Here is a 26,126-nt window from a genome sequence, read left to right on the forward strand (position 1 = left end):
AGCGAGCCACTCAACCAAGTCTGGTGCATCCTTTAAAGTAATTGAACGCACCTTCTGCAACTTCCCACTTTGGCTCAAGCCTGTTGCTCCTGCCCTACCCCTACCACCCCTGCGGAAGGGCCTGCCTCTTCCTCTGCATGTCATTTTTTAAATGACCCTGTGACAAAACTCTTAGTCCCTATACCGCTGAAGGACTGCTGCAGTATAGGTGAGCGGTCAGCAGTGGTGCACGTCAACCCTATCTATTGTGGACCTATAGCGGTCCTTACAGAACAGCAGACTGTACCGCACTCAAGCCTATGTACCGTAGCACCCTATACCAAGTTACCAGTCCTTATAAGAACTTTTGTGGACCAAGCAGGTTGTGTATTAGTGTTTAGCAGACTGTACGTCAGTCCCTATACCGCTGAAGGACTGCTGCAGTATAGGGCAGCGGTCAGCAGTGGTGCACGTCAACCCTATCTATTGTGGACCGATAGCGGTCCTTACAGAACAGCAGACTGTACCGCACTCAAGCCTATGTACCGTAGCACCCTATACCAAGTTACCAGTCCTTATAAGAACTTTTGTGGACCAAGCAGGTTGTGTATTAGTGTTTAGCAGACTGTACGTCAGTCCCTATACCGCTGAAGGACTGCTGCAGTATAGGGCAGCGGTCAGCAGTGGTGCACGTCAACCCTATCTATTGTGGACCGATAGCGGTCCTTACAGAACAGCAGACTGTACCGCACTCAAGCCTATGTACCGTAGCACCCTATACCAAGTTACCAGTCCTTATAAGAACTTTTGTGGAACAAGCAGGTTGTGTGTTAGTGATTAGCAGACTGTACGTCAGTCCCTATACCGCTGAAGGACTGCTGCAGTATAGGTGAGCGGTCAGCAGTGGTGCACGTCAACCCTATCTATTGTGGACCGATAGCGGTCCTTACAGAACAGCAGACTGTACCGCACTCAAGCCTATGTACCGTAGCACCCTATACCAAGTTACCAGTCCTTATAAGAACTTTTGTGGACCAAGCAGGTTGTGTATTAGTGTTTAGCAGACTGTACGTCAGTCCCTATACCGCTGAAGGACTGCTGCAGTATAGGGCAGCGGTCAGCAGTGGTGCACGTCAACCCTATCTATTGTGGACCGATAGCGGTCCTTACAGAACAGCAGACTGTACCGCACTCAAGCCTATGTACCGTAGCACCCTATACCAAGTTACCAGTCCTTATAAGAACTTTTGTGGAACAAGCAGGTTGTGTGTTAGTGATTAGCAGACTGTACGTCAGTCCCTATACCGCTGAAGGACTGCTGCAGTATAGGTGAGCGGTCAGCAGTGGTGCACGTCAACCCTATCTATTGTGGACCGATAGCGGTCCTTACAGAACAGCAGACTGTACCGCACTCAAGCCTATGTACCGTAGCACCCTATACCAAGTTACCAGTCCTTATAAGAACTTTTGTGGACCAAGCAGGTTGTGTATTAGTGTTTAGCAGACTGTACGTCAGTCCCTATACCGCTGAAGGACTGCTGCAGTATAGGGCAGCGGTCAGCAGTGGTGCACGTCAACCCTATCTATTGTGGACCGATAGCGGTCCTTACAGAACAGCAGACTGTACCGCACTCAAGCCTATGTACCGTAGCACCCTATACCAAGTTACCAGTCCTTATAAGAACTTTTGTGGACCAAGCAGGTTGTGTGTTAGTGTTTAGCAGACTGTACGTCAGTCCCTATACCGCTGAAGGACTGCTGCAGTATAGGGCAGCGGTCAGCAGTGGTGCACGTCAACCCTATCTATTGTGGACCGATAGCGGTCCTTACAGAACAGCAGACTGTACCGCACTCAAGCCTATGTACCGTAGCACCCTATACCAAGTTACCAGTCCTTATAAGAACTTTTGTGGAACAAGCAGGTTGTGTGTTAGTGATTAGCAGACTGTACGTCAGTCCCTATACCGCTGAAGGACTGCTGCAGTATAGGTGAGCGGTCAGCAGTGGTGCACGTCAACCCTATCTATTGTGGACCGATAGCGGTCCTTACAGAACAGCAGACTGTACCGCACTCAAGCCTATGTACCGTAGCACCCTATACCAAGTTACCAGTCCTTATAAGAACTTTTGTGGACCAAGCAGGTTGTGTATTAGTGTTTAGCAGACTGTACGTCAGTCCCTATACCGCTGAAGGACTGCTGCAGTATAGGGCAGCGGTCAGCAGTGGTGCACGTCAACCCTATCTATTGTGGACCGATAGCGGTCCTTACAGAACAGCAGACTGTACCGCACTCAAGCCTATGTACCGTAGCACCCTATACCAAGTTACCAGTCCTTATAAGAACTTTTGTGGACCAAGCAGGTTGTGTATTAGTGTTTAGCAGACTGTACGTCAGTCCCTATACCGCTGAAGGACTGCTGCAGTATAGGGCAGCGGTCAGCAGTGGTGCACGTCAACCCTATCTATTGTGGACCGATAGCGGTCCTTACAGAACAGCAGACTGTACCGCACTCAAGCCTATGTACCGTAGCACCCTATACCAAGTTACCAGTCCTTATAAGAACTTTTGTGGACCAAGCAGGTTGTGTATTAGTGTTTAGCAGACTGTACGTCAGTCCCTATACCGCTGAAGGACTGCTGCAGTATAGGGCAGCGGTCAGCAGTGGTGCACGTCAACCCTATCTATTGTGGACCGATAGCGGTCCTTACAGAACAGCAGACTGTACCGCACTCAAGCCTATGTACCGTAGCACCCTATACCAAGTTACCAGTCCTTATAAGAACTTTTGTGGAACAAGCAGGTTGTGTGTTAGTGATTAGCAGACTGTACGTCAGTCCCTATACCGCTGAAGGACTGCTGCAGTATAGGTGAGCGGTCAGCAGTGGTGCACGTCAACCCTATCTATTGTGGACCGATAGCGGTCCTTACAGAACAGCAGACTGTACCGCACTCAAGCCTATGTACCGTAGCACCCTATACCAAGTTACCAGTCCTTATAAGAACTTTTGTGGACCAAGCAGGTTGTGTATTAGTGTTTAGCAGACTGTACGTCAGTCCCTATACCGCTGAAGGACTGCTGCAGTATAGGGCAGCGGTCAGCAGTGGTGCACGTCAACCCTATCTATTGTGGACCGATAGCGGTCCTTACAGAACAGCAGACTGTACCGCACTCAAGCCTATGTACCGTAGCACCCTATACCAAGTTACCAGTCCTTATAAGAACTTTTGTGGAACAAGCAGGTTGTGTGTTAGTGATTAGCAGACTGTACGTCAGTCCCTATACCGCTGAAGGACTGCTGCAGTATAGGTGAGCGGTCAGCAGTGGTGCACGTCAACCCTATCTATTGTGGACCGATAGCGGTCCTTACAGAACAGCAGACTGTACCGCACTCAAGCCTATGTACCGTAGCACCCTATACCAAGTTACCAGTCCTTATAAGAACTTTTGTGGACCAAGCAGGTTGTGTATTAGTGTTTAGCAGACTGTACGTCAGTCCCTATACCGCTGAAGGACTGCTGCAGTATAGGGCAGCGGTCAGCAGTGGTGCACGTCAACCCTATCTATTGTGGACCGATAGCGGTCCTTACAGAACAGCAGACTGTACCGCACTCAAGCCTATGTACCGTAGCACCCTATACCAAGTTACCAGTCCTTATAAGAACTTTTGTGGACCAAGCAGGTTGTGTGTTAGTGTTTAGCAGACTGTACGTCAGTCCCTATACCGCTGAAGGACTGCTGCAGTATAGGGCAGCGGTCAGCAGTGGTGCACGTCAACCCTATCTATTGTGGACCGATAGCGGTCCTTACAGAACAGCAGACTGTACCGCACTCAAGCCTATGTACCGTAGCACCCTATACCAAGTTACCAGTCCTTATAAGAACTTTTGTGGAACAAGCAGGTTGTGTGTTAGTGATTAGCAGACTGTACGTCAGTCCCTATACCGCTGAAGGACTGCTGCAGTATAGGTGAGCGGTCAGCAGTGGTGCACGTCAACCCTATCTATTGTGGACCGATAGCGGTCCTTACAGAACAGCAGACTGTACCGCACTCAAGCCTATGTACCGTAGCACCCTATACCAAGTTACCAGTCCTTATAAGAACTTTTGTGGACCAAGCAGGTTGTGTATTAGTGTTTAGCAGACTGTACGTCAGTCCCTATACCGCTGAAGGACTGCTGCAGTATAGGGCAGCGGTCAGCAGTGGTGCACGTCAACCCTATCTATTGTGGACCGATAGCGGTCCTTACAGAACAGCAGACTGTACCGCACTCAAGCCTATGTACCGTAGCACCCTATACCAAGTTACCAGTCCTTATAAGAACTTTTGTGGACCAAGCAGGTTGTGTATTAGTGTTTAGCAGACTGTACGTCAGTCCCTATACCGCTGAAGGACTGCTGCAGTATAGGGCAGCGGTCAGCAGTGGTGCACGTCAACCCTATCTATTGTGGACCGATAGCGGTCCTTACAGAACAGCAGACTGTACCGCACTCAAGCCTATGTACCGTAGCACCCTATACCAAGTTACCAGTCCTTATAAGAACTTTTGTGGAACAAGCAGGTTGTGTGTTAGTGATTAGCAGACTGTACGTCAGTCCCTATACCGCTGAAGGACTGCTGCAGTATAGGGCAGCGGTCAGCAGTGGTGCACGTCAACCCTATCTATTGTGGACCGATAGCGGTCCTTACAGAACAGCAGACTGTACCGCACTCAAGCCTATGTACCGTAGCACCCTATACCAAGTTACCAGTCCTTATAAGAACTTTTGTGGAACAAGTGAGTTGTGAATGTTTAGCAGACTGCAGCAGAAGGGCAGCAGTCAAGTATAATATCCTTTCTATATTTGGAAGAAAGAATATTATACATGTACAAGCCTATTACTGTACCACTGATACCAGTCCTGAAAAGAACCTTTGTGGAACTAATAATAACAGCAAGTCTTTAAAATTACCCTCACTGCCTGACAACACTGCTTCCTTCCTGTCCCTATACAAATTGGCAAAAAAAGAGAACGATTAGTGGTTACTGGAACAGCTCTTTTGTGGACCTTGATAGTAACAGCTAATGATGATGATGATGATGATGATGATGAAAGACTAATCTGGCTGTCCCTGTAGCATACACCGTCCTTTCCCTTTCTCTAAACTAACAAAAGACACTCAGGCTGCTGCAAGAATCAGCAGCACAGCAAACCTATCAACACCTAACACCTATACCAGTCCTGAAAAGAACTTTTGTGTACCAAATAGCTAGTGGTTTATCTCTCCCTACTCCACACAGGAACCTGTCCCTATCTTAACAGAAGAAAGAATGTAAAATGGCCACCGGATCGGGTGTATTTATAGGTTAGGGGGAATGTACAAGTGTCCATGTGCTGTCATGTCTCAATTGGCTGTCCTGTATCACATGATAAACGTGTCACCAAAGGTTAAAGTTCTTGTATACATTAAACACGTAAGTCCGCCGCGGCGAACGACGGAAAAAGGCGTTCGAACGTGCGGACCGCGAATGTCGGAAATTCGCCGCGAAACGACCGCCGGGCGAACCGTTCGGCCATCACTAGTTACAGTACATAAATCAGAATTGCTTGGATGATTAGTCAGTTAGTTACAGATTCACTAGATGCCATTTATGTGTTTGAATTGTTTGTGTTACTAAAGTTCAATTTAGCAACTAAGCAATTATATTGGAGCAAATGGATTGAGGTTAGAACCAAAAGGATAACTTTCTAATTAATCACTGGTATAGTCACAATATACCAGATATTGACGTTTTGTGCGCTTGCTGCATTTTGGGCGTTTGCACAGTTTTGTCCATTTGCAACGTTTTGGGTGTTTGTTGCGTTTTTTGGTCGTTTGCACCGTTTTTGTCGTTTAGCGTGCTTGCAGCGTTTTGGTAGGGGTAGGATTAAAGATAGGAAAATTTCAAAAATTAATGTACTCACCTTTTAACAGACATTCTGGTGTACAGAAAAATGTATCCTTATGGGCTCGGAGGTCATTGAAGATAAGCCAGAATTGACCCCTCTGTACTCTTTTAGCAATTAAGGAATGAACCTAATATCAGCCTCCTCTTCAAGCAATACTACAGACATAACGGTGGCTGCAGCAAGAAATATTGAACTAACAGCCATCTTAGCTAATGCCAATTGCACACAAAAACAGGAAGCAGGAAGTGCTGACATCTCGGAATAGCAAGGCAGTGCTATTTTCCAATTGGTCCTAGAAAACAAGCAAATTACAAAACACATTAAAAACGAAAAAAAAGCATCAAAAAATGCGGGTTAAAAAAACGCAAAACACATCAAATGCAACTGCATAGGTGTAAACCTAGATTAAAACTGCATCTCTTGTGGGATTTTCCCAGTCTGCAGTTGGGACTTACCAAAATGGCCCAAAGAAGCAAAACCAGCAAAGCAGTGCCAGGAAGTGTGCAATGCGTCGTGTCATTGATCAAGCCGTGGAGGAGCAGGAGCGGGAAGATGAGGAAGTCGCAATGCTGGATGAATTCCCGGGGGGGCTACTCTATCTGAGACAAGTCAACAACAGGAGTCTGAAGAGGAGTCAGAGGAGGATGGTGCCGGGGCGGATGAGGAGGAGCAAGAAGAGCATGCTTTAAACCTTTCTGGGATCCCTGTTGTTGTGCGTGGATGGGGAGAGGAGAACGAGGAGGACGACATTATCCTGGATGATGAGCAGGAGCCTGGCCACCACACCACTTCCAGTTTAGTGCAAATGGGGGCCTTCGTGCTCCAGTGTTTTAACAGGGACCCCGTATAAAAAGCATAAGGGTGAAGGACCAGTACTGGGTGGCAACGTACTTAGACCCCCGGTACAAACACAAAATGGCGGAAATGTTACCACTGTCACAGAGGGCTGTCAGAATGGAGCACTTCCAGGCCTTGCTTCGAGAAATGCTGTATTCTGCTTTTGCGTGCCCTGGCAGAGGAGCAATTCCCAATCCCAGAGAAAGAGTTGCAGGTATCAATCCAACAGCGCCAACAAGAAGAGGGCGGTTTGAAGATGTGTTGGTGACTTTTGATATGAGGTCATTCTTTCAGCCGACCCATCGACAGGTCTCATTCGGATCCAGCATCAGGGAACGCCTAGACCGACAGGTGTCCGACTACAACGGGTTAACGGCCGATGTGGACGCTCTGAGGAGTGATGAACCCCTGGACTATTGGGTGAGCAGGCTTGACCTCTGGCCAGAGCTTGCCCAATTTGCAATGGAACTGTTGGCTTGCCCCTCGTCCAGTGTCCTGTCCGAAAGGACGTTCAGCAAAGCAGGGGGGATTGTGACCGATAAGCGCACTTGCCTAGCTCACGACAGTGTTGACTACCTCAAATTTCTGAAAATGGGGGAGGCATGGATCTCGGAGGAATTCAACACATGTGACCAGTAGACCATGTATATCTCTATAAGCAATTAATTTAATCGAGCACACAGACATTTTTTCTACATTTGGCTCACTTCCTTGTACAAAAAAAGCACACCGTACTATATGCTCGTACCCTCCTGTTTGAAGAGGTTGAGCGGTGTCATATTTTTGGGGCCCAGCAGCGAGTTGCAGGTATCAGTGCTGCTGTCAGTGCTCTCTATCTCGGTGCTGGTGTCAGTGCTCTATATCATGGTGCTGGTGTCAGTGCTCTATATCACGGTGTTGGTGTCAGTGCTCTATATCACGGTGCTGGTGTCAGTGCACTCTATCATGGTGCTGGTGTGGTGTCAGTGCACTCTATCACGGTGCTGGTGTCAGTGCTCTATATCACGGTGCTGGTGTCAGTGCTCTATATCACGTTGCTGGTGTCAGTGCTCTATATCACGTTGCTGGTGTCAGTGCACTCTATCACGGTGCTGGTGTCAGTGCTCTATATCACGGTGCTGGTGTCAGTGCTCTATATCACGGTGCTGGTGTGGTGTCAGTGCTCTCTATCACGGTGCTGGTGTGGTGTCAGTGCTCTATATCACGGTGCTGGTGTCAGTGCTCTATATCACAGTGCTGGTGTCAGTGCTCTATATAACGGTGCTGGTGTCAGTGCTCTATATCACGGTGCTGATGTCAGTGCTCTATATAATGGTGCTGGTGTCAGTGCTCTATATCACGGTGCTGGTGTCAGTGCTCTATATCACGGTGCTGATGTCAGTGCTCTATATAATGGTGCTGGTGTCAGTGCTCTATATCACGGTGCTGGTGTCAGTGCTCTCTATCACGGTGCTGGTGTGGTGTCAGTGCACTCAATCACAGTGCTGTGTCAGTGCTCTATATCACAGTGCTGGTGTCAGTGCTCTATATCACGTTGCTGGTGTCATTGCACTCTATCACGGTGCTGGTGTCAGTGCTCTATATCACAGTGCTGGTGTCAGTGCTCTATATCACAGTGCTGGTGTCAGTGCTCTATATCACGGTGCTGGTGTCAGTGCTCTATATCACATTGCTGGTGTCAGTGCACTCTATCACAGTGCTGGTGTTAGTGCTCTATATCACGGTGATGGTGTCAGTGATCTATATCACGGTGCTGGTGTCAGTGCACTCTATCACAGTGCTGGTGTCAGTGCTCTATATCAAGGTGCTGGTGATCATCTCCTGCACCCTTGTCATAGCCTACCCTGACCTTTCCTCTCCTCCATTGCCTTCATGCGCTCAAAAGTCCTGAATTGTCAAAATTTTACATATAAGAATGCTTGTAGTTGTTGATCCCAGATCCACTTCATACATGTGTTATGTCAGTGGCCATGTGGTGGGACTATGTGTGCACAGCTAGTAATTATTTTGTGTCTGGAAATATGACCTGTAGGTTTTTTAAGTTTGCCTGCCATTAAAGTCAATGGGGCCCGCCGCGAACTTCGCGGTTCGCAAACTTTTGGCCGCGTTCGCGTTCGCGAAATGTCCCATCGGAAGTTCGTCCATCACTACCCCCCAAGTCCATTTCCATCCTAGATTGGTATCCAGTGTATAGATTGCATTCATATTTTTGCCACCCAAATGCATTATTTTACATGTAAAAAGAAGGAAGAGAAAAAGGGAAAAAGAGAAAAGGGGGGGTAAAGGGAAGGGGGATAATGAAAAAAGACCAAGAGAGGAGCCCGGACATGATCATGACATTAGACGTTAGTAGAGATAAAGGAATCAAAGTCAGAAGAATATCCCATATATGACCTCATCTCATACAATCATATGTTCTACTAATTCAATCTTGTCCAATTCAAAAGCCCATTCAGCCATCAATGGAGCCTCAGCCTGGCACCAATGTCTGGCTATCACAGAACAAGCCGCTGTGATAAAGTACCTAACAAAGTTCCTTTTATTTTGTCTATAGGAGCCTGGTAACATAGACAATACAGTAATCTGAAATTCATTTGGGATTTTATCTTCCACCAATTTGTCAAACAAGTGTAATATTGTATCCCAAAATGTTATCATTTTTGGACCGATGCCCCATATGGGTCATGGTGCCAGGTTCCTGCAAGCATCACCAGCAAGTATCAGGGATAGATGGATCAATTTTATGTAGAAGTGTAGGGCAGCAATACCATCTAGACAAGATCCAATAATTACACTCATGGGCATGAGAAGATATAGACAATTTGTATGAAACAGCCAGTATTTTTTCCCAATCCATATCATCCCACGATATTTGCAGTAGACTTGTACACAACGGAAAATTTTGTTTAGTTTCGGCTCGTCATTCGTAAAATACATAATTTCGTTCTGTTATATTTGTTATGCTACGTTAATACGTTTTCTGATAAGTCGTTATTATTCGTAGAGTGTCGATATTCGTTATACTGAATCTCGAATCATGTCGAATTCATTCGTTATTTGCGCTATAATTTCATTCGTATTCATTGAAATTAGATATTTATGTATGTGTATATATATATTCGTGATAATGATTCGTAGTTTGGAAAGTCGTTTATTGAATCTTTTAACACACACAATGACAATATCTCTTCTCCTTGGCTCAAATACAATACAACACCCTTCTAACTCAGTTCTCAGGAATGCACTTTGCCAGTAGTCCATCTTCCGGCACAAAATTAATCAGCTGATTGGACTATAAGATTTACTTTGAGTTGACCTTTTGTTTTATTAGATCTTTAAATAATTACGGAATCATGTTGAATTTATTTGTTATATCCCCTGTAATTTCTTTTGTATTCGTTGTAATTCGTTATTTTTTTATTCGGACATTCGGATGCATCCGAATGTCCGAAAGATGCAAAATTCGGCCTAATTTCGATTTGTTACGAAGCGAATTGCACAAGCCTAATTTGCAGTTCCTGTTCTCATTTAAAAAGAAATGGCAGCGGTTTATGTATGACTATCTCAACAAGATCTGGTATATATGCAAAAGTTTGTGGTCTGGTCTAGAGGATTGTGATAGCAGAGATTCAAAAGCAGTGCAAGGTCGCATCAGGAGGTCTATAAAGACCCTTATACTCAAATAATGTTTTAGCTGTGTATACTCTAACCATGGGCGTGATGAGCTACAACAAGAGGGGAGTATCTGGGAAAGGGAAATGAGAGTTTGACCAATGCCACTTTTTAGATGATTGTCTAGTGATTTGCATTTTCTGCTTTCACCTGGGTGTTTCCGAGCAAGGCTGTTTACCGTACATGTTGAGATCTGCCTTCCACCCCTTAGCACTCTAATGCTGTGTATACACGATCAGATTTTCTGACAACAAATGTCCGATGTGAACTTGTTGCTGGAAATTTGGACCGTGTGTAGGCTCCATCGGCCATTTTCCATCGTAATCTCCGCCAAACAAAATTTGAGAAGATCTGAATCTCAAATTTTCCAACAACAAAATCCGTTCTTGTAAATTCCGATTGTGTGTACACAATTTTGACGCACAAAGTTTCTTCTTTATAATGCTAGAATAATGAAGTTGTTTTGCTGCTAATAGTCACACAGAGTTCAGACAGCCTGATTTCTTGATTATTTCTTATGACCTCATGAATATTTTTTTTTTTTCTCGTCAGATCTCCATAATAAATTTATAGAATTTTTGTTTATAGTATTTTTTTATTTTTTTATCCAAATCTTTTTTTCTAGTATCTCCATAATTTTTTCTTTTGTTTTCTGTCAATTTACCACAACACCATTATTATCTTGTATTTTTTAACCTCAAAGAAATTGGTGTCCCTTGTTAATTTGGCATTGTCTTTTTGAAATATACCTGCCTACTCACAAACAATCTTTCCTTTTTGAAGTAAAACACATAGACAAGTATTTGTGAAAAATAAATAGCCATTTATTATGGGTCATAACAACAAAAGAAAGAGGAAGGCAACGTTGGAGAAACAGGTGAAATGTTTGAAGCCTTTGTACCCCAGGGCAGACATCAATTATTTTACAGTCAAAATTGGTGGTCTTTGGAGTCCTTATAATAGTGAGCACAATCCAGTCCAGGACTACAAGATCAGGAACAGCAGCAGATGACATATCTGTCCCCAGGCTGTGGCCTTACAACAGCCTGCGTCTTTTGTCAGACCAGACAGAACCCAGGCCATCACTCTCTTGTCTTCCTTACACACTTGCTTCCAGGCTGTGGCTCTGGTGTTGGAGTTGTGGCAGGAGGAGGAGGACCAGGGATGAACTCCCAAACGTGGCTTGTGAACTCGCCTCTCAACCCATTATTTAGGGCTTGTAAGATAACTTCCTCACACAAGAGGTGTTGGCCCTCCTCCATTTCCCTTTCTTTGTAGGCTGCCATGTAGGCATAGTCCTTTTGATTATTGGGGGGGTTCTGAAGGCCACATTAGCCTCCTGAAATAGGCCAAGTGCAGCCTCCTCCAGGTTACTCCTCTTCCTGGGACTTTTTTTGGAAGTCGGAGGGGGGGGGGGGAGACCTGGGATTCAGGCAGGTTACTGGGCCAGCCTCCTCATGGCTGACACTTACCCCTGCCACCTCCTGTCTGCCACTTTCCACGGCCTCATCCTGGCTGAGACTTTCCTGTGTATAAAAAAGGGCTATGGTTTTACTTTTTGGTTCATCAATCATACACGATTTTCAGCTCATGTTGCAAATTGAATGTTAATAAATAGAAAAGACTATCATTCTGACCCAAGCATTTTTCATTCTTGTCCCAATCATTTGTGGCCACTACTGTCTATTGATATGTAAAACACTTTGTAAAATCAGAAAATACTGGATCAAGCTGGGCTCCTCCACTTCTTCCTGAGTGGAAGGCCCAGGTTGGACGTCAGAAGCCTCAGCTGAGGTGGAAAGAAGCCTTGAAGGAAGATTGGAGAGTTTTAGCTTGGGTTCAGTCTGGCCTGCCAGAAAATGCAGTCTGTCATAGTACCCCCACTTGGGTACATAAATGTCATCTGCTGCAACTCCAGATCTCTGGGAATCCTGGACCTTCTTGTGCTCCCTAATATAAGTGCCCCACATGCCACCAATTAGGGCCTTCAAATAGGGGATGTCTGCCATGGGGATCTGTGGCTTCACTAATTCCAACAATTGATCCAGAGCTGCCTGCCTCTTTGTTTTATTGTTATAAAAGGGGTGGTTTACCTGCCACAGACAGGGCAGCTCCCTGTACATTTCAAGGAATATGGAGATAAAGTCCTCATCAATGAATAGATCAATTTTCTCTGCAAAACACAAGACAAACCCTAATGTTGGGCTAAGCTCTCCTAATCTTGTCCCAATAAAGGCCTCAAGGATCAACTGAGGAAACGATGGTCAGATCTCAAATTGAGGGAGCATGATCAGTACAGAAAAATCAAGAGAGCGCTGCAAAAAAGTTAGTATTTTGGCGTGTGTTCCTATTATTATTATTACGTTCGTGCTGCTCCATGTGCTTTTCTTTATTGTTGTACAGTTTAAAATGGCAAGTTTCAGGTTCATGGGCACAGTAATCATTCATAGTAAACATCGTTCGTTCGCCCAATAAAATACAATATTTTTGGCAGATCCAGGTTAACTACATTTGTTAAGGCCTATTTGTATTTAAAGAAGTTTGTTGTCTAGATGGATTTGTAACTAGAATGAAATGCAAACTTGATCCAGTGTAAGGAGAGGACACTCAGACACTCAGCAGCTGTTGACACATCTGGATGCAGGAGCACTAGTGTGGGACACCAGAACAAACTTTTTAGGGTGTCCCACACAGGTGCTCCAGTGGATATTAGGGGTGTCTCCATGGGGGAAAAATGTTCCAAAAAGGTAAGCATTCCATCTTTATAAAGGGAAAAAATGAATGTCTTCAGCTTGGAACAAAGACAACTGTATGACACTTCCAAGCAATGTTTCACATTACTATTTCTCGCATCAAAGATCTGTGTGCTAAGTATACCTTTTTTCAATTCACATAGGGGAGAAAAGACTCGGGACCTCTGAGGTCACCAGGGACCCCCAACCTCCTAAAGAAAAGGAAATCCCAGCACCACAACCAGAAGATGTAGAGTAGGAGAGGTTTATGAAGTGGGCGAAATAGTGACCACAAAAGGCGAGTGTCTGAGACCACAGCTTCAGGTAATTGATGTATGCCTGCATATTTATAATACATGGTGTGTTTTTTTTTTATTTTAGGTGATGTGGATGTTGTGGAAGAAGAATCTAATTTCACAAGTGCAAGTGCACATGTCCTCATTGGGGAGATCATGGTGTGCAATCGTAATTTACAGAGGATCAAGGAAGACATCAAGTGGAAAAAAGACTCAAAAATGATGGGAGCTAGCACACGTTGACCTTAGGCATGGGATCAGAAGGGAAATCCCCATTTGGAGTCTCAATTTGTGTGCATCTTCAAAATTTGGCTTTAACAGGGGTGACATCCCTCCATCTGATGAAGGCAATATCAACACAGTTTGGACATACTAATGTTTGATATTGCCTTCACTTTGTCAAAGTTGAACTTTGGAAGTTCCTGAGTAATGTATTGTTTTATGGTTTTAAACGTGCCTGTTTTAACACAAAAAAGGCTATTTGTACTGTCAAAAACAAAAATGTCATTACTAAAATATGTTGGTTTTTTTCAAAAACCTTTTTCTAACGTACATGTCAATGTGCACCGAGTAAAAAGTTTTCTATTCAACAATGTGTGGCTCAATGCTCAATATCATTTTTTGGACTAAGTTGGTGTTTACACTGAAATGGGAGTTATTTACAAAAGGGCAGTTTCAAGTGCAGTTTCATGTGCACTTTTGCAGTACACTTGGAGTGCAAAGTGGATTTTCCTTTAGTAAATAACTCCCACAGTGCTTTATAATTTGCCACAATCAGGCCATTTTCGTGACTCACCAAAATTCATTCATGGTGCTGAAAATGATGTATATTTTTTATCAGTAATGCATTACATACATTAACATTAACATACATATTTATTCCCGAGTCTGGCTCGGGGTGGAATTCCAGTACCATTAGCAGTAACCCCGAGCCAGACTCGGGGCTGCATCGCAGGATACAGGGAAAGTTACTTACCTTGTCCCCTGGATCCTGCGATGTCTCCCCGCTGTGTGTGTGAGCTGGTTCCTCGCTCGATTCGCACAGTGCCGAGTTCTGCGGGCTCCGTTCCCTGCGAGCGTTGCGACACACAGGGGACGGAGAACGGTGCCAAATTCAAAAAAGTAAAAACACAGTACATATACAGTACACTATAATCTTACAGATTACAGTACTGTATAAAAAAATACACATCCCCTTTGTCCCTAGTGGTCCGTCCAGTGCCCTGCATGCACTTTTATGTTATAAATACAGTTTTTTTTCTGCCTGGAATTTGGAGATTGTCCATAGCAACCAAAAAGTGTCCCTTAATGTCAAAAGTGGTTTTATACCAGCTAGAAAAAAGCGATAATAAATTAGAATCACTTGCAGAATTGAGCAATAATGATTTGTGGGGAAATTCCTCATCAAACACTAAATCTAATGACAGCGACAATTCTGCAACTGAGCAAATTTCAGCGTTTTTGATTTGATTACATTATTGAATACGTTTTATTATTATTATATTATTATTTGCTATAATTATTTATAGTTATTTATTATATTATAATTTATGATTAATTTTTCAAACTTTATTATACCCGGGATGCCTACTAGACTCTGGTTTGGACAGATTTAAGTGAGTTATTTCTAAGAATTACAGGCCTACGATATAACACGCCATATTTCCATGCAAAATAATTGTACCGCTTTCAGCGGAAATAATCATACCGCCAGGGAGGTTAACAACAAAAACAAGGTGTGGGTGTAGCAGACCCACAGCGTAATAATATTTTGCTGAAGAAGCGATTGTTACCTCATGTATCAAATAAATTACATTTGCACTATTGAAGAAAATGGCCAAAAAAAAAAGCCCATTGGAGAACCTAGGAGACAGCTAAAAGAAACACAATTAGTAAATCAAAGGAAATCTCATTTCAGTTTAACTAAAACATTTATTTTTAAAATTAAATGTTTCTTAAACATTTTCTGGCATATCAATGGCCCCCTACCCGCAAAGTACTCGGCATACTTCTGTCTAAGCCCTAATTTCAACCACAAAATCCATCGGATTTTTTCCGATGGATTTTGTCCGAAACTGGTGTTGCATACACGCGATCGGACAAAGTTGTCGGAAAATCCGATCGTTCAGAACGTGATGACGTTCATTACGACAGGACTACGTTCAGTCTAGTAGCCAATAGCTTTGGTCTCGTAATTTGATTTGAGCATGCGTGGTACTGTCCGATTGGAATTCTCTACAAACGATCGGAAAAAGTCCGATTGGATCATGTTTTCGGAAAATTTTATATGAAGCTCTCAAACTTTGTTGGCCGTACATTCCGATGGAAAAAGTCAGATGGAGCCCACACACGGTCGGATTATCTGACAACATGGTCTGATCGGACATTTTCCGTCAGAATTTCCAACCGTGTATACAAGGGCTTACTTTGCGGGAGCTTTGGGGGGGGGCAAGCCAGGACGGCCAGCTTCAAGCGCCCTCAGGGTTTCTTGTTGAAGTCTGACCTCAGGCCCAACTGAGGCCACGTAGTTCATGAAATTTCTCCTTAAATAGTTGTGGAGAATGCACCACGCAAGTATTATATGGTTAAGTTTATATTACACCATGTTGATTGCTGTAAGGAATAGGCGGAACCGGCTGGCCATTATATTGAAAGCGTTCTCGACCACTCTTCTGGCTCTGGTAGTAGTAGTTAAAAACCCTCTGGTCCGGGGCTAAGGGTCCTCATGGCTTCAAAATGGTCAGCTGGTCAGAACAAACTAACAGAAAGCACTGAAAAACATAAAGGCCTGAGAAGAGCGAGCTGAAAATCAGAAATGAGCGGACAAGAATGTACTGAAAATCAAATACGTAATATAAAATACGCACTGAAAACAAATGTGAACTGACTACACACACTGAAAACCAGATATGAACCCACAAGCTGAAGAGCAGTAACGATCGGAAAAGTGCAAGGCTGAAAAGCGCAAATCATCTCTCACCAAACTTCTACTAGCACAAGATTAGCAGCAGGAGCCCAAAGGGTGGCGCACTTGATATTGAACTTCCATTTTCTAGTGCTGTCGTACGTGTTGTACGTGACCGCATTCTTGATGTTCGGAATTTCCAACAAGATTTATGTGACCGTGTATACGCAAAACAAGTTTGAGACAGCATCCGTCGGAAAAAAAACCCATGGATTCTGTTGTCGAAATGTGCGATCGTGTGTACGCGGCATAACATTAATGGTATAAAGTCTTCTGTTTTCACTGTATTCATAACATATTTTGGCTATATGACCTATCCTCATAATTGATTTGAGGGGCTGGTGTGCTCTACACAATAGAGGTGTTATTCCTGTATAGATTTCATGATTCCGAGTACCACTTCAATTTTAGTGTTTTTTTTTTTTTTTGTGGATTATCTGTTTTGATTCTACGCATATAATAAAATGATGTGTTTTATGCTGTGATAAATTTGAATTCTTTCCTGACAACCTAAGCACCTTTAAAGTCCCATACCTTTTTCTACATTTTTGGTTTTCAAGTGTGTACAGCATGTACTTCAAAGTCTTGTATCTGGCAGTTAGCAGATAGTGTTTGCTATCTGAAATATAGCTTTCTACTGATAAAAGAAATACACTACAATATTTGTGGATATTTTGGGGTGGAAAGACCAATGTGGAAAAGCAAAGCAGTAATTACACAGAATATTCAAGATCTGTATCATACTCCACTAGAAACCTTACTAAGAAAGCAAACAGACAGTGCAAATAAAAAAGTGAATTTATAAAGTACCTTGCACTGTGAATGTGGAAACATTTACTTGGCTCTGTCATCCATCCTACAAGGCAGACAACAAGTGTAAATTAGAAAAGCAGATGGTTAGAAGTTAATAAAGAGGACATAAAGTATGTAAAAAAAAAAAAAGTTTTCTTTTTACTTTATTTCATTTTCAAAGAAATACAAATTCAATTTGGTGCTACTAAGAGCATTTTTGGACATCTTTGTGTAATTTGCTAAAGAATCATACTTTTATTATTTGAAACTGAAGAGTAGCATCAAAACATAAAAAAGTTGCAAAAATTACCAACATTTTACAAAACATGCATTAAAGTCCAACTAAAGTCTCAGATCTTTTTATCTCTTTATAATTCTGTACCTCCACAAGTTATGATTTGTGACACTTTGATCCCCTTCTTGTCCTGGCTATTTTTAAGTTTTCAGCACTGTCACACTTTGAAAATTACTCAGTCATGCAACACTGTACCCAAATTAAATTTGAATAATTTTGTGAGAACAATGGAGCTTACTTTTGGGGATATTTACTCACCACTGGGTTTTTTATTTTTGCTATATAAGCGAAGAAATAACAAAACTTTTGAACAAACCCGACCCATTTTTCTTATGCCGTGTACACACGGGCAGACTTTTTGTCGGACTGAACACTGAAGGACTTTTTGACGGAGTTCCAACGGAGTTCCACCAAAACGGACTTGTCTACACACAATCACAACAAAGTCCGACGGATTTGACCCTGATGACGTACGACCAGACTAGAATAAGCAAGTTCATAGCCAGTAGCCAATAGCTGCCCTAGCGTCGATTTTCGTCCGTCGGACTAGCATACAGACAAACGTATTTTTGGACCAGACTCGAGTCTGTCGGAAATATTTGAAACATGTTCTAAATCTAAATTCCGTCTATTTTTTTGAGAGTAAAGGTCCAATGAAGCCCACACCTGGTCAAATTTGTTCCGTCGGACCTTTGCTGTTGAAAAGTCCGGCCGTGTGTACAGTTTCTGTAAGATTTTGCAAATTAATACGTTTTCTTCCTGAATTTAGGCCCAGGGGCAGAAGTACAGGGGTCACAAGAGTCACCATAGTACTGCAGTGCAGGAAGAGGTACAGTAGTGCTGTTTTTTAAAAGGCTCTCTATGTATGTGTTTATTTATGTGTGTGTATGTATGTGTATATGTGTGTGCGTGTGTTTATATGTGTATGTGCATGTATGTGTGTGTATATGCCATCACACTGCAGTTGTGTGCTTTGGATCATGAGCTGTTCCAAGCCTCCTCCACACTCTTTTCTTCCCGTCATTCTGGTTCAGATTAATCTTACTTTCATCTGTCTAAAGAATGCTTTTCCAGAACTGATCTGGCTTTTCTCGATTTTTTTTTTGGGCAAAGTCTAATCTGACTTTTCTGTTCTTCAGCCTTATGAACTTGAACCCTCTGTTTTTGCTCTTGTAAAGTCTTCTCTTGATTGTAGACTTTGACAATAATACACCCACCTCCTGGAGCTTGTTCTTCACTTGTCTGGATGTTGTGAATTAGTTTTTCTTTACCATAGAGAGGATCCTGCAAAAATCCACCAATTGTCTTCCGTGTCTGTCCAGGCTTTTTTATGTTGCTGAGCTCACCAGTGTGTTTTCCTTTCCTCAGAATTAACCAAACTGTTGATTTGGCCACTCCTAAGGTTATTGCCATCTCTCTGATGGATTAGTTCCATTTTTGAAGCCTTACAATGGCCCGTTTCACTTGCATGAACAGCTACTTAGAACGCACGATGTAGGTTGACAGCAAAAGATTCCAAATGGAAATACCACACTTAGAATCAACTCCAGTCCTTTTACCTGTTTAATTTATGAAGAAATAATGAAAGAGTAGCCCACACCTGGCCATGAAACAGCTTTTGATTCAATTGTCCAATTACTTTTGGTCCCTTGAAAAAGGGGATGTCTATTCTTAAGAGTTGTGATTCTTAAACCCGTCCTCTGATTTGGCTGTACATACCCTCAAATTAAACCAGAGAGTGTGCACTTTCAGCACATATCCATTATATACCTATAGCTTGAATATGTTTTGGTAAAAAAACAAAAAGTGTGCCTGTGTCCAAATATTTATGGACCTAACTGTGTGTGTGTATGTGTATACATGTGTGCTTATATATACAGTATATCTGGGTGTGTGTTTTATTTATACATATTATTACAATTCTGACCCCCTATATGTGTACAATCAGAACTGATTTTTTTTTTTTTACTGCTTGTCCATATTACCAGCAAGACAATGATGTTCCTCTGAAAAGCAATCCATGCTCAGATCGCTTTTCAGAGGCATTTGAAAGCTGGTAAAGAGGCAAGATGTGGCAATATGCCTCCTAACCGCCTGTTTTAACCCCCTAAATGCATCATCACTATGTGGTTGCAGTGCAGTCCCTTTCACCTAGGGGTATACGTCAAGGGTGCCCTGTCTGGAAAAAGATTGAGAAACACTGGCATAAAGGAATCGATCTCTAATTTTTCTTCTGCACCCGGTAGAGGAGGAGAAGCAGGAGAAAATGGAAAGAGATTTGTTCCTTTATATGCAGCCACCCCTACAGCTCCTCTTACACAGCTTCTTTCTGCTGCCCCCTATGTGCTCTCCATCCCCCTGTGCTTTTTCCTGCCCCCCCTTTGTCCCACAGTTCTGCGGGGTTCTCCCCTCTCCCACCAGCTGCTGCAAGGGATCTGTCAAAATGAAGCCTTTTCTGAATGGAGAATCAGTGATCCGTACTGACTCTGTCTATTCATAACTGATACATAGTAAACTATGCTTCAGTTTATGAATGAGCAGGAATTTCTGTACAGAACGATTCCTGTCCATCCATTTTGTGACTGTGTGCTCCTTCTCCTTTCTCTATCTCAAAGGTGAAATATCGGAGGTCTGTTTAGACCCCCCCCCCCCAATATCTCACCAAAGCCCCCAATGGGGCTCCTAAAAATGTAAAAAAATATTAAAAAATAATAATATTGTAAAGAAAAATGAATACAACAAATGGTAGAAAAATAAAAACAAAAATAAAAAACTACTGGCACCAGTGGCAGAATACCACAAACATTTTGCACTTGCGACCGGGCCCTGGCATTCTGCCACCGGGCTCAGAAGGAAGGGCCGAGGGGTCAGGTGGGTCCTTTATGGTTTCTTGCATCGAGGCCCTGAAGGTTCTAGTTACGCCACTGTTTAGGCCAAAATGTATTCTGCTACATTTCTTCGGTACAAATATCCAAAATCAGTGTATCTTGTTTACTCTGTGCAAAAGTTATAGTCTACAAGCTATAGTAAATATATTTGAAAATTCATCAATCCTAATGACCTCATATCTTGAGGCCCAACATGCCAGGAGAGTACAAATACCCTCTAAATTACCCCTTTTTGGAAAGTAGACAATCCAAGGTGTTTAGTAAGAGGTATGGTGAGTTTTTCAAGTTGTAATTTTTTGTCACAATGTTTTGGAACATTAAGAAATCTACAAGCCTACAAGCTATTAAATATATTTATATATATATAATTCATCAGTTCTGTTGTACTAACGGCCTATCTCATTTCAAATACCACCCAAAATGACCCTGTTTTGGAAAGGAAATACACCAAGTTATTTTCTAAGAAGCATAATAAATCTAATTAAAATTTCTTTTTTTTTTGCCATAAGTATTTGAAAAATACTTTTTTTTTGCACAATGTTGTCAGTTATTAAGATTTCTAACACAAATCATAGGCATACTTAGAATTACACCCCACAATTCTGCTACTCCTCCCAAGTTTGGAGATACCACATGTATGAGACTTTTTAACAGCCTAGCCACACATAGGGGCACACAATTCAAGGAACACCTTCAGGCTTTCTAGGGATATAAATTACACATCTAATTTTCTGACTACCTATCACATTTTGGAGGCCTTGGAGCAACAGGACAGTGAAAAAACCCATAAAATGATTACATTTTGAAAAGTAAACACCACAAGGTATTTTCTAAGAAGCATAGTGAGTCTTTTGAACATTTAATTGTTTTGCCACAAGTTTTTGGAAAATGAGGAATGAAAATGAAAATACATTTTTTACAATAAATAATAATAATTATACAATAAATAAAATATTTCTCATACACAGCATGGACATATTTAGAATTTCACCCCAAAACACGGTCTACTACTCTGCTGAGTATGGCAATACCACATGTGTGGGACTTTTTCAATTTTGGACTGAATATATACTGGACATTGTGTCTTTTGTATTACACAAATCAACCAATTGTATGAAAACAAATGTACTTGAATAGTTGACTCTATATGAGTGGTCAGGCAATATAGCTTAGTGTAGTTTCACCTATAGCACTCCATGTTTCTATAAGCCCAGCAAGACTAACCTATTGGTATGTGGCTGCCCCTAGGAATGCCATGTTAACTGGCTAGGAAGTACAGCAGGAGGCTAAAGAAATGAAGAACAAAAGAATGATTGTGGTTCCAGGAGAGAGTTGTCCACAGGGGATAGCTGGGACTGGTGTCTCACAGAAACATAGTCAGCGACATGTGCAGATGGGTCAGTTCAGGAGCAGGCTGAGACATGGTTAGCAAACAGGCAAATGATTGGTATAGGCAACAGGCAGAAATGTGGTCAACAAAGAGGTCAGGGCTAGTACATGCTGTGTTTTTGTTTAGTACATGCTGTGACTGTGATGCTTTGCTTGCAGCTGTGGCAGGAATTATACCCCTGTACTCAAGTGAATGGGGTTGCTTTTGCGGGGTACATGGGGTTAAAGCACATGGCGAGGAGCCAATACGCCTCCTCAATGTCTGTCAAATGCCCTCTGAAAAGCGATCTGAATATGGTGGCTCTTCAGAGAACAGTGTTTCTTTCTCTTCTGAGGACATAGCACACCACACCTGGATTATGTTTCTAACATGTGGGATCACCAGAAATTCACTAGAGCTGTCACCTGCATTTATAACTACTATACTATAACCATATCCCTCTGGGGGTTTGCACGCGTGTACCTTGGTTTTCCATGGGCCACTGCCAGAGCTCCATTCACAGACACATCCTTGGCAGCCCTCAATTTGCAAAAGAGGAAAGGAGGCGCACCTAAGTGTAGTATTAAAAGATTATTTAATAGCGCACATACAAAAACAAAGACATCAAAGGCATATCTGTGGATAAGGTCCTCCTCGAGGGGTTCCAGCTATCCAGTTTCCCATCGTTCAGGGGTTGCAGAGCGGGAAATGACGTCACCCGGTGGTTGGACCTTGATGTTAGAATGATAAACTAGTCTACGCACTCAGAGCATACAGCTCCTTCTACTGGGGTTTGTGTTGGGGGGGTTTGCATCTGTTTTTAATATGCTTTACACATGCTTAAGGTCCGCTGGACCTTCTAGTTCCACGGCCGCAGCCAGATTCTATTTAAGTTGATTGTACACATGAAACTGACAGGGCAGTAGAAGGAGCTGTATGCTCTGAGCGCGTAGATTAGCTTGTCCTCCTAACAACAAGATCCGTCCAGCAGGTGATGTCATTTCCCTGTGTGGTCCGTGTAAGTCCATTCCTGTCAGTTACCATGAGACAGACTGAGACAGAAGTACAGTTAAATCACACTTGTTTAATAATAATAATAATAATAACAATAATAATAATAATAATAAAAAGGTAAACAGAGTAAACATAGTCAAAACATATCCAGAGTTCAGGAACCGGAACGGATAGTCAGACAAGCCAAAACGTCAGGGAGCCAGAGATGAGCGTAGTAAAACAGCAAGCAAGATCTGTAGCCAGAAGAAATGTCAGCCATGATAGTCTTTTACCCTGAACACAGGAGAGCGTCTCTATAGATGTGATCAAGGAGAAGGCATAGATCATCTGGACTGGATGGCTTAAGTAGGCAGGACTAACGAGCAGGATATCATAAACAGGTGAGTCACTGTGGAGAGGAAGGAGCTGGCAATTAGCAGACAGCTGAGCGGCCAGCTTTGAGAAGGAAGGGCTGAGCCCGGCCCTGACAATTACTTTGCACTATTAAATAATTTTTTTAAACTACACTTAGGTGTGTCTCCCTCCTTTCCTCTTTTTCATTTCTCACGGAGTATGCCGGATACGCTCTGGGGATGACTGGGACCTGAACATACATAAATACATATGGACAAACCCTTACCATAATAAGGACAATATTACCCATATACATATACAAAATGTAACTATTTTGCAGGCTTCTCCATTGTTATGCTCACTTTGCAACACCACATGCTCAATCTGGAGCTGACTTACACGAACTTGCATTTGCTCTTGAAGAAGTGGAGTGAATTCCATGAATTGCACGTGTCAAGTTTTTTTAGATGCATTATAATAATGCGTTTTACAGCTTAGAGTAGTATGAACTTTCTGCAATCATTAATGATTTTTTTTTTTAAAAGGTGTTTATTTAAGTTTTCAACAGTACAGCTTATACGTCAATCAGGATATATATATCGAATATCAGCACTCCAGTGTACAGACAGAAATATAAACCCGTAATAATTAAATATGAAATGTTGTATGCAGTGGCCCAAGCACCACCTGTGTAGGTAACCTCCCAGCCTGTGAGCTGACATACAGCTTGCTGCCTCCACCATCATGTTAGTGAAAGCTATGGTGGTACTCAGATCACCAAAAAAAAAAAAAAAAGGGCACACCACAGGAGCATGGGCGTCCACAAATACGGGCAAGGTGGGGCGGTTGCCCCCCCCCCCCCCCCGGAATCATTGGGTGTTGTTGGCTGTGTCACCTGTCTGTGTGTGTTTAATGTCCGCCGCGGCCGCGCTGCAATCGCGGCCGCCACAGACTTTTTTTTCTACATCTCTGACTGTTTCTCTGCTGGCTGCTCTCTGCTGTTTACACTGTCCAGTGTACACAGCTCCGCAGGTCAGCCTTTCCGCCCTCCACTTCATTGATTGGCTGCCTGTGTAGTGTAGGTGTGTCATTCTCACTCTCATCTTGTTGTTGTGGATCCGCCCACTCAAGCTGCCGACGACCTGAGTTATATGCTGGGCTGACACCGGCAGTCTGTGAGCCGCCCAGCCCAGTTATATTCTGCTACCTGCTGTGCTGTGCCTGTGCATGCCTAAACAACAAGAACAGCAAGAAACCACAGGTAACAGCAGTTAGCATTAGCAGCCAGGAGCCCAGGACTCCCAAGAGGAAAAGCATTTTTATTGATTTATTGCTAGATTTGCTGGTAAGATAGTTAGTGTATTATGTTGATATGTTGTTCATGTCTTCTTCACTTTGTAAGTTACCACTCAGACCAGGCTACCAGACCAGTCCATACCCAGCCTGTTTTCATCAGGATCAAAATATGGGCAGAACACAATGGCGGCCCGTGCATTAAGGGCGCACGGGAGCGCCGTCCCCTCTCTCCTGCCACGCTTCTATCACCTTTAGATAGATTCATGCAATGCATGAATCTATCTATGGCCGCTTCTCCCACCCCCTACTCAGGCGCTCGGACCGTTTTTGGATGCAGGACGTCTGAATTACAGCGTCAGGGGGGGTTTAATCGCCTCATGCCCACCGTCATATGACGTGACCGACTTTGAGCGAGTATATGTGAATGATGGGTGTAGCTACAGACATCATTCAGATATTGCTGTTTTCAGCCGGCGATTTCCTACACCATAAGAAGATCATAGCGGCTGTTACACCCTTGATCATTCTTACAGGAGGCGAAAGGGAAGGTCCCCCCCTCCCGCCACCCTCCGGTGCTTATAGCAACTCACCGCTATGATCGGTGAGTCAGACAGAGGTTGTAAAGAGGACCTGTCATGTCATATTCCTATTACAATGGATGTTTGCATCCCTTGTAATAACAATAAAAGTGATAAAAAAAATTACCAAAAAAGTGTCATAATAAAAAAAGAGAACCTTTTTTTAAAGCGCCCCTGTCCCCGTGTGCTCACACGCAGAACGCATATATAAGTCCTGCTCACATATGACAATGGTGTTCAAACCACACATGTGAGGTATTGACGCGAACGTTAGAGTGAGAGAAATAATTTTATCCCTAGACCACCTCTGTAACTCAAAACATGTAACCAGTAAAAAAAAAATCAAGCGTCGGCTATGGGGATTTTTAAGTACCGAACTTTGGCGCTATTCCACGAGTGTGCAATTTTGAAGAGTGACATGTTAGCTATCTATTTACTCAGCGTAACTTCATCTTTCAAAATATGCAAAAACATTGGGCTAACTCTACTGTTTTGTTTTTTTAAGTACAAAACTGTTTCTTTCCCACAAAAAAAGTTAGAAAAATTGCTGCGCAAATACTGTGCGAGATAAAAAGTTGCAACAACCGCTATTGTATTCTCTAGGGTCTTTGCTAAAAAAAACAAAAAAAAACATATATATAATATTTGGGGGTTCTATGTAATTTTCTAGCAAAAAAAATAAAGATTTTTACATGTAGGAGAGAAATGGCAGAATTGGCCTGGGTGACAAGTGGTTAAGCACCTGATTAGAGCCATAGGCTCTAATAGGCATCAAAAAAGGTGACCTACAAGCACCATGCTGGGCGCTCGCAGGTCACTCAGCTATGTTAGGAAAGCAAATAGTCATTCGCTTTTCTAACACTAAAGCACCTCTCCGCCAATCATGATGGGCACACTGGCAACATATGATGGGCACACTGGTAGCGTTTGATGGGCACACTGGCAGCGTTTGGCACAGTGACTACATTTGATTGGCACAGTGGCAGCATTTGATGATTTTTTTTTCAGCTTTTTTGGACCCCCTCAAAAACTTTGGGCACCAGCACCACTGCCATAACAGATGTATTGCAATATAAAAGATGTACATTCTCTAGGCTTGAAAGATATAAGTGTTATATAAGAGATCATTCAGCTCCACATTGTATTGGA

Source organism: Lithobates pipiens, unplaced genomic scaffold (assembly GCF_037356315.1).
Source record: "Lithobates pipiens isolate NorthernLeopardFrog02 unplaced genomic scaffold, aLitPip1_a1.2 Scaffold_13, whole genome shotgun sequence".
In the NCBI taxonomy this organism is placed as follows: Eukaryota; Metazoa; Chordata; class Amphibia; order Anura; family Ranidae; genus Lithobates; species Lithobates pipiens.